Raw genomic sequence first — 10,626 nt, forward strand, 5'->3', positions numbered from 1 at the left:
GCCTTTCACTTTCTTTAAAGACTTTGAAATATTATTTTTACACAAACTATGGATTTTCCACTCTTTGATTATTGAAAAATAATGTTTATTACTAAAAAAAATTAATGAAACTCAATGCCAGAATACAGTAATAAGACAAATTTTTCCTTTTCCTGCTTAAATTTAAATGTTATACTTTGATAGAAGTTAAGACTGTAAATAGACATACATATAAGAAAGAATATCTGCTTCCAAGTTCATGTTATCTTTACCTTCTTCTGGGTCATATACTGTAGAAATGTTTCAGAAAAATGAATTGTACATTTAAAAATGAATTTAAATGTTTGTAGGCAGTTATTGATTTTAGCAAAAGATGTTTTTGTTTCTTTTGCATCTGGGGCTTTAGTAGAAAAGTAGAGAAAATTCATGAAGCTAGGAGACTACAGCATTTACCAAACACTCATGTAGGAAATTTAGGAGAGAATGACAGGATAATATTCCCATGAACAAATAAGCATGAAGCTCCTAAATTGAGATGATTATTGCGATGACTGATTATTTAAAATATGACAGTTTCCTAAAATAAGTGGCAATGAGTTTTTGACAAAATACAATACTAGGATGTAATAAATTATGTAAGCTTTCCAATTTGGTATTTAGGCTATGCTATATTCTTATTACTTTTTATAATATTGAGTAAAGAATTAAAACCCAATAATGGTATTTTCATGTTTTAATTAAATTCTGAAAATTTTACAAATAATTAGATGCTTAATTTTAAAGAGACATCAGAAGAAAAAGGTTCTATTTTACAGGTTATAATAGCATGATGTCAATGAAGAGAGAGCAGTATTTAAATTCAGATGTAGAAATGCAAATGTAACATGGAAATTTAAGAAGGTTATTGATTAAGAAAGTGCATTTTAATTTTATTTTATAGGTAATTGATCTTTTTAAATATTTTAAGCATATTATACCCTGTCCTTAACTTCATTCTGATACTTCTTTTTACGTTATAGAGTGAAGAGATATTTTATGCTTTAAATAAAAGAAAAAGATAAGCAATGAAAAACCACACAGCACCCTTAGAATTCATTCTACTAGGGCTATCAGGTGACCCAGAACTTCAGATCATGATTTTTCTCTTTTTAATTATCACATACATATTAAACATTGCTGGAAATGTGACCATCATCACTCTCACTTTAGTGGACTCCCATCTTGAAACACCTATGTATTTCTTCCTCAGGAACTTCTCTGTATTTAGAAATAACCTTTACAACTGTGAGTATTCCTAGAATTCTAAGCACAATTGTTACCAGAGACAAGATTATTTCCTACAGTAGTTGCACAGCTAGGTTATTTTTCTTCATTTCCTTGGGCATCACTGAATTTTACCTTCTGACTGCTATGTCCTATGATCGCTATGTAGCCATATGCAAACCCCTGCATTATACAACAATCATAAACAAGAAAGTTTGCATATTGCTTGTTTTTTGTGCTTGGCTGGCAGGATTTCTAAGCATGTCTCCACCAGTTATTCTTTTTCTCCACTTAGATTACTGTGGCTCCAATGTCATTGATCACTTTGCCTGTGACTATTTTCCCTTATTGCAATTATCCTGTTCAGACACATAACTTCTGGAAGTGATTGGCTTTTATTCTGCTATAGTAATTCTGCTTTTCACTTTGGCATTAATAATTCTATCCTAATGTTCATTGTTAGATCAATTTTGAACTCCCTTCTGCCAGTCAAAGAAAAAAGGCATTTTCTACATGCTCCTCTCACATGATTGTCATTTCTATTTCATATGGAAGCTGTATATTCATGTATGCTAATCCCTCTGCAAAAGAAAAAGCATCTTTACCAAAGGTTTAGCTATCTTTAATACTTCTGCTGCTCCAATGATGAATCCATTTATATACACCCTGAGGAACCAACAAGTAAAACAAGCTCTTACGCATAAAAAGGTAACACTTTTCTTTGGTAAATGAAAATATGAGTAGCATTAACTAAATAAAGTCCTTGTAAATGTTGTTTATTAGGCATACCTTCTCAACACTGTCTTCATACACTTATTCACTCCCTCACTCTATTTCTTCATATCCTTAATAAAATTGGTAAAGCTGAATACTGCTTAAGAACTATATCAATATTTTATTTAAAATTATTTGGATGAAGTAGAAGATGTACTCTAAATATAATAACTTTTAATAGGAGTATTTTTCTCTGGATGAGGCACAGGATATTTAGCTTTATAAAAAGGCAGTCAAAGCAAATATGGATTTTGGAAAGTTTTACTTGCTAGGTAACAGAGTGACTGTTAAAATTTGTTTCAAGTTTGTATATTTGTGTGATCAGCTAACTACAACCATTGAGGAATTGGGAAAAATATATAAATATCCTCTTAAATATTTGAAAACACTATAATTCCTTATGCAGTCTCATTCTTTGTAGAGGTATACAAACAATAATTATGGCATTGAGTAGTAATAATAAGAGATCAAAAGTGAAATAAAGTTTTAAGTGATTATTATATTTCAGATTTATTTTCATTGTTTTCTACATGTTAGCTCATTCAATTCACTCAAGGTTTTGAAGTATCTACATAATATTTTTCAGTTATCAGAGATTTTTTAAGGTAGATTATGTAGCTCCGAAATTATGCATATAGAAAACAGAGAATACAAAACATGCAACATATCAAGAAAATTCATAAATTTATGACAAAGTCATAAATTGAGTTTAAATTTCTGAATAACTGACTTTTAATCTGAGTTAAATTGTTAAATATAGATTCATCTTAGCCCTAAAATCATAAGAACATGATAAATCTTGTCTACTTTAGCTATCAATTTAGCTTTCACTCTTATTATCATTTTAATTTACTCACATGCCATAAGGAATCACATTATTTCTAGATTTAAAAAATTACCGGAAATAAGATTATTATGTTTCCAAATGGTGACAAAAATCTTTATTGAATGGCTCTGGCTCCAATCTGTATTATGAATCATGAATTGATTTAATCCATTTGACTTGCAAACTATTTCATACATATTATTTTCCCAGACCTGTTTGAAAATGTTTCATCAACACCTATATCATCCAGAAGTTTACAGGTACCTTAACAGAATTCAAGGAAAGACAAAACAGTTGTAGAAGCATTTCCCAGTTTAAATCCAGGAAACAAATATGTTTATTTTCCAGTACAATACCAAATGTGAAATCCTTTTACAATATATAATGAACAATATATAACAAACTGTCTAAAATAATCTCTTATAAATAAGCTAAATGCACACTATTTTTCTTTACCCAGTATCTACATGTGGATATTAACAGTTCCTATAAGCAAAATAATAATCTTCCACATATAAGTCCTTCCTAACATATGTTTATGGAAGTTTATTCAGACAGTATACTAACAATACATTTAAAGCAATTGGATTTGAAGTGTATACACTATTTGAGATTGTTGTATTATACCATCTCCACGCTATAGGATTGAAGGAAGCACTTAAAAAGTTTGACATTTAAATATATATCTAAATTTTACAAAAATGTATACCAAATATTACTATCAATGTAAAAGATGGGGTGGATCACATCTACACTATCCAGGAAGGACTTTCAGTAAATATAATTGAACTGATTATTATTTTTTTTTGTTTTTTGGCGGTACTGGTGATCAACCTTATGACCTCACAATGGCCAGACAGGCACTTATGCCACAGAGCTAAATCCCTACCCCAATAAATTGATATTTTTGAAAAAGAGTAGCATGATTACAAAAAGCACAATTGAAAAAATAAGAAATTAAATATGTAGTAAAAACATACACAATGACTTTTTATGCTTTCTATGAAACAGCTAATTTACTGATTCAATTTACTAGGTGAAGCAAAACAATGCTATAAAGCCAATGCTGTGTTTATGTGTATATTATATTTTAAACTATTCCAGTGATTAAAACATTTATTCAAAAATTTGAACTTCTCTCTTCTTTTTTCATCTATTTCTCAGAATTTTCACAATGGCTATATGTAGAGTAAATTTCTACCCTTTATACTCATTAAGCTACCAGGTGACTCTCTATGGTCAGATTTCCATGGACAGTAACTTTCAATGTTTTAAGTTGAAATGTTTTCAAATAAATGACAATGGACTCTCATTGTGATTCTCAATGTTATGATTAACTTAAGTGAAGCTTTGACTCACTCATATATTATTGACTTTCCCACGGGAGGGTTTTCAAGTCTGAGTTCTAGGTTTCATACTCCTTTCGTCACTATGTAGATGTAAAAAGCGCAGCTTGTAGGACCTTTGCTAAGCTGCTACACTCTCAATGAGTCAGTTTCCTCATATAAAATTTAGAAGTAATTTTTTCAGTGTTTAAATGTATTTTTTCAGATGAAGCTAAAATATTGCTTACAAATATTATATTACCTTTCAAGTGCTTAGTAATGTGTACTCATCATGTTAGAAAATGCCAGTTTTAATTTAATGACATTCACAAAAAATTCATGTAAAATTTGGTCAAAAATAATTCCACTGTATGCAGCTCAATCTTGTTCATAAGACAAATCTCTTGGTATAGTGCTTCATACCATTGTCCCTAATTACAATTGAAGCATCTCAGGTTTTTTTATTTCTAAATAAGGCTTATAGTACTTGACATAAATTATATTTCTCTTTTGAGGAATAAAATTAAAAGCATTTTATGTATGTCCTCATTTCTTATCTTCCAAAATCCTTCAAATATGCCTGCTTAAATATAGAGACTAAAAAAAAAATAAATATAAAACATATAACTTGATGTGAATTCTAACTCAGTCACAGTTAGGCCTCTCTGTGTCTGGTAGATAAATGAGATCTTAGAACACCTTTGTTCTTTTCTTTCTCTTTTTATTTTGGTTGTGAGAATTAAACTCAAGACTTTGTCTGGAGCATCTTTCATGGAGACTCAGTTTTATAAAATGGATTTGAGATCAGTTAAGACAGGTCATCTTAAAGTCTATATTTATAATTTTACTTTAACTTTTAATATTACCTTAAACCATTAATTATTATACATTGTATAATTTTATATTTAACTACATTGAGTGAGTTTTAGTTTCTGCATTGTTATTATACACAAAAAGTACAACCATGAAACAAAATATACTACCAGTTAATTAAATTGGTGTCAAATTGCCAATGATACTTCTAGGCAGGCATCATTTGAGTTTTGCATTCACACCAGAGTATGACCACAGTCAAATTCCAATGGGACAGAGTATACTGAGATTTAAATAACATTGAATGAAAGGTTGAACAAACAATACTGCATTTTTTTTCCTTGGATTGGTTGCTTACAAATATATACAGAGTCAAAAAAAGGAAATGCAATATTGTTATTGTAACTCTTTCTTAAGTATGGAAATACACTGCCAATAATAGATCCTGATACTACAATTTCTTAAACATTGTTGATTTAATTTAAAACACCTCTACTTATGTGAATGTTGGAGTGCTGAATAGTACAGAGTGGGAAAGAGATAGGCATCTCTAAGGATTGTGATAACTTTGTATATTTGAGTTTGAAAGAACATCGATCTCCCTTTTCAAAAGAAAGATTATCCTTCCTCTGCACCAATCAACATGAGTCAAACATAATTTAGTTTCACTAAATGGATGAACACAGACCGATGGACTGTGTTTTAGTTTTCCATTTATATGACATTCTGGAAAATGTAAAACAATAGACATAGAAAACCAATAAATAGTTGCAAGGGTTAAGGGGAAGTAGGAGTTGTCTCTACAGAGAGGCAATATGACAGGCTGGAGATGAAGACGGAAGGAGAAAAATCAGGAGTACTATAATGGGTATATCTGGGTAGAAAAAGTATTTCTTATAGTCATATGTTTGAATTATTCTAAATTACTCTATATTTAATCAATTTGAATTAATAGGCATATATATTTTTATAACTAGATTAAGATTTCTATCAACCAAGGAAAGAAATTGTAAGTGTATGAAATTAAACTAGACTTAAAGACACATGTATTATTATGAACTTATGTTTATTTCATATATTGTCAATGCTAATTATCAAGAATTTCATATTTTTAAATTTTCCCAAAGACTGTCAATATTTGGGTTATTTTCCCAGTCATTGAAGGTTATACACAGAGCAGCAAATGAACACCAAAAAAAGTGACTCATCATCCCTTCCAACGTTCAAATTGAACAACACAAAATTCTTTCTTTCATTCTCACACTGTAAACAAAGACCTTTTTCAGGATCTTTTTAGTGTCACATCATGTACATTTTTATGTGTGATTTTGTTTCTTAAAATGGCCTGCAAACACAGCAATTACCAAAATTACCAAGAACAATAGGTGGTGATATGACTTATGTAACAGATACATGTTTTATGTAAGCTTAGTTCATTCTTGAGATTTAGAACTGTTGGCTATGAATTTAACTTAATGAATGAATGTCACCATTCATCCAGATAATGGAAGAAGAAATTCACACAATTGTATGTGAAACTTCTCCCTAAAGAGCTGTTTGCATTTTCAATGCATAATGAAGCTACAGACAAAACAGAAGTAGCTAAATTGTGAATTCATGAGATAAAAACTGAATTTTTGAAAACAGTATGACAATAGCACTGTTTTGAGGCTGCAAATGAAGGAAACTTATGGTGAGACTATCCAGAGTTAAGGAAATGTTAGTGTGGCTAGCACTTGCTGTTTGTACATGTTTCAGAGGTTGACAAAGTTTGAAAAATGTTAAACCTGAAGTAAATGGCACATCAAAAATCTAATTTTTAAAAAAAAAAATACCCACTATATGTTAAGAAAAAGGGTTATGTAGCTTGGTTTTCATTTTATCTTTTTTTGTTATTGTTTTTTCATTTTTCTTTTCCCTTCTGTCCTTGCCAACTCCTCTCAACCTCATCTCTCCATTTGAACATTTTCTACCTCTTTCACAATGTTTATTATATATTTTTGGCTTTATTTATATTTTTAGTGTCACATCAGAGAAACAATGCGGTATTTTGAAATATGTGTCTGACTTGTTTCATTTAAGAACGTGATCTGAAAGATGCATCCATTTATCTAGAAATGTCTCAAGTTTATCCTTCTATATTGCAGGATGGAACACTATTATATAAAAATCTTACATTTTCTCTTTCATTTTATCGGTAGACTGTTTGGGCTGTTTCCAAGATTTAGCTATTATACATTGTGCTGCTTTAAACAACAGTGTGCACAAATCACTGTGGTATGATATTTTTAATTCTTTTGGGAAGATACCAAGAAGGGCAATAGCTGGTCAAATGGAACCAGAAGTTCTAATTTTTTTGAGAAATCACCACATTGATTTCCACGGTGGTTTTAGCAGTCTATACTCTCAACAAGAAAGAAGTGTTCCTTTTCCCCCACGGGCCTGACAGTATTTATTACTGCTGGATTTGTTAGTAATAGCCGTTCTTTCTTTACTGAGATTTATAGGTAATGTTGAACATTTTTTCATGTATTTCTTTGCCATTTGTACTTCTAAGAAGTGTCTATTCATTTCAGATGTTCATTTTTGGACTGAGTCTTTAAATTTGAGGGTTTGATGTTTTCAGTTCTTTGTATGTTTTAATTATTAGGCAGTCCATTATCTGAAAAAACAACTGGCTACGATTTTTTGCCACTCTGTGGCTTGTCTTTTTAGCTCTGGTGATTTCCTTTGCTATGCAAGTTTTTTTAATAAGATAAAATCACATTTGTTGATTATTTGTAGTATTTTCGTGCAGTTAGGGATTTGTTCATAAAGTCTTTGCTTAAATTTAGTCTTCAATAATTTTACCAAGTTTCTTTACCAGCAGTTTAGTGTTTCTGTTTTAATAGTTAGCTCTTTTGTACCTTTTGTTTTAGGTTAGTGTATGATGATATACATAGGTCTAGCTTTAATTTTTGGCATGTGCAAAGCCAGTTTTTAGCACCATTGATTAAAGAGCTTTTTCTTCCAGAAGTAAAAGATCTATACATTGAAAACTATAGTTGATCTCTGAAAAAGGAGATCAAACAGGATATTAGAAAATGAAAAGATATCTTTTGCTTTTGGGTAGGAAAAACCAATATAGTAAAAATAGCCATACTTTCAAAATTTCTATACATATTTCATGCAATGCCAATCAAAATAGCATTAGTATACTTCACAGAACTAGACAAAACATTCCTAAAATTAATTTGGAACCAAAAAAAGACCTAGAATTGTAGTAATAATTCTGGGCTAAAAAGACAAAGCAGAGGCATCACAATCCCTGATTTGAATTTATACAACTACTGAGGACCTGGCCTAGATCCCCAATCTTCCAAATGACTGTACAGCAAAGGCTTAAATAAATGAGACAAGTGGTATGATTTTAGGGCTCCAGGAGGATGAAAACCACTTAGCAGTGTCAAAACTCTGGAGGCTAAGACAAGAAATCTCTCCGGACAGCCCATATTCATTTAGTTTTCAAACAAGGAAAGGGTTACAGTGGAAAATGCAGGACATTGAACAGGATCTTTGAGGTCCTGTTGAATAGAGCGCTTTGAGGACTTTTTCCAAGTAACAGACAGTTAATTTAGGAGAACTATCTTGTATTAATTTAGGAGAAGTATCTTAGGAGAAAGTCACCAGGTTGACTTTCACTGCAGGAATGAAATGCTTGCAGCTACAATCTCTATCTTGTCAGCTGGGTTTGGAGCCAGGTGTCCTCAGCTGTGGCCTTATGCTGCCTTTTGAGGCATCTCTTTGTTCTCAGATTGGCCATGCCCTGGTCATGCCACAGCCCTGAATGTTTTGAATTTTCAGCTTCAATTGTTCACAACATACAACAAAGCTACTGTGATTAAAAACAGCATGGTACTGGCAAACAAACACCCCACAAAGCACAACATCAATGGAACAGATTGATAGTGGCAAAAATAACTTCAAGCACACTAAGCCACCTTATCATTGAAAAAGATTCCTGTCACATTTCTTGAAAATTTTCTGCTTCTTCCATATTATTAGCTTATCTTATTGGCATCCTTCAAAGTAGAAGTATGAGAGAAATACAACTACCTTGAGAATTTTGTATTTTAAAGAGGAAAAAAGATAATTTTAAGTGTTTTTTTTTTTAATTTTTGAGATAGGGCCTTATTATGCAGTTCAGGGTGGTCTTGAACTCATAGAAATTCTCCTGCCTCAGCTTCCTAAATGCTGGGATTACAGGCATTCACCACCATGCCCACCTTCATCTAAGAGAAAGTATTTTATGAGACATTACATGTGTATAGTGAGAAAACCTGTGCTGAGGAGCATTGTTTGTTTAGTGTAGTAAGTTAAATAGATTTGTGAAAAGCATAAAGAATTAAAATGTGTTAGATAAATTGTACGTATATTTTCCCACTTTTTGCTGTTTATTTATATATATAGTTATATATACTTATTTAGTTTATACTGAATTTTATAAAACAACCCCAATTCTAAATATTCATATATTTTATGCCTTTTACTGTACATATTGGCAACTGATAAATAGTTCCACTCAGTGACTTGAGAATAAATATAATCCTAAGGTTAGGGTTTTGATATCAATAAAGTCTTACATAATAGACTTAAGGCTATCTTCATCTTTGTCAAGACTAATTTTTAAAGTTAAAGTATTAATTCAAAAATTATGTATTTTATCTCAATTTAATGCACAGGTACCTCAGATTACAAGTTTAATCCTTTCTATGAGTCTGGTAATAGAATCTTTTCTGCAGTACTGGAATCACAGTGGAATGATTAAGCTTATGAGCCAAGGTACCCCCATGAATTTTATTATTGCATAGGCATGCTTAAACAATTTATTTTTTTAATTTTATTTAAAAGGAAAAAGAGAAAAACACAAAACAAAACAAAGCAGTGTAAGGGTACACGTAATACAGAACTACAAAAAAAAAAAAAACAGTAAGAAATCACCTGTTAATAGATTACATATTATCATCTTAGAAATAGTTGCTCAAATCACACTATCAAAGAATACAAAGTGGACATTCAAACAGTGAGACTGCAAACAGCTGTGTTTAATGATCCAAAAACATTTGTTCCATTCTGTATGATAGTATCAAGTTTGAGGGTATAGGCAACTACTTTGAAGGCAATGAGATTCACTAAAATGCCCATTCTGGTTTGACTATTGTCTCCTTTGGAAGTCCTGTAATATTTACAATGCCTAAGTTTTATTGGTCTTGTTCTCTACTGTTTTGTTCAACTTTATAATATCTAATGAGATAGACAATTCTTTTTAAGGAAACAAGAGACATTGTTGATAACCATTGTTGATAACCTTGTACTCTGTTTTACATCATGTGCTATGTCTATCCTTGGTTTTGACTGACAGCTTTGTTTTGCCATATTTGACTTTATTCTCTCCACCCCCCCCACTACTATTAAGTCAGGTTATTTGGTGGTGAAGCACTAGGTTGCTGAAACAGTCATGCTTTGACCTGTATTGTTATATTGTTATGTCCTGTTTTATCTCAATCTCTCCCTTATTCTTTAAAAAAATTATTTAGTTATTTCTTATGTTTGTTTTAATTAAGGGGAAAAATTTAAAAAATAGCTTAAACAATTTATTCTTTAAAA

At 31.0% G+C, this 10,626-nt stretch overlaps 1 pseudogene; it reads left to right on the top strand.

Moving 5' to 3' along the window:
• Positions 1 to 1,043: 1,043 nt before the first annotated feature.
• On the top strand, positions 1,044 to 1,974 carry LOC100720813 (olfactory receptor 6C3-like; annotated as a pseudogene).
• The last annotated feature ends 8,652 nt before the right edge of the window (positions 1,975 to 10,626 follow it).

This window comes from Cavia porcellus, unplaced genomic scaffold, assembly GCF_034190915.1.
Source record: "Cavia porcellus strain 051 isolate PalLab524CR breed Dunkin Hartley unplaced genomic scaffold, mCavPor4.1 scaffold_8, whole genome shotgun sequence".
NCBI lineage: Eukaryota > Metazoa > Chordata > Mammalia > Rodentia > Caviidae > Cavia > Cavia porcellus.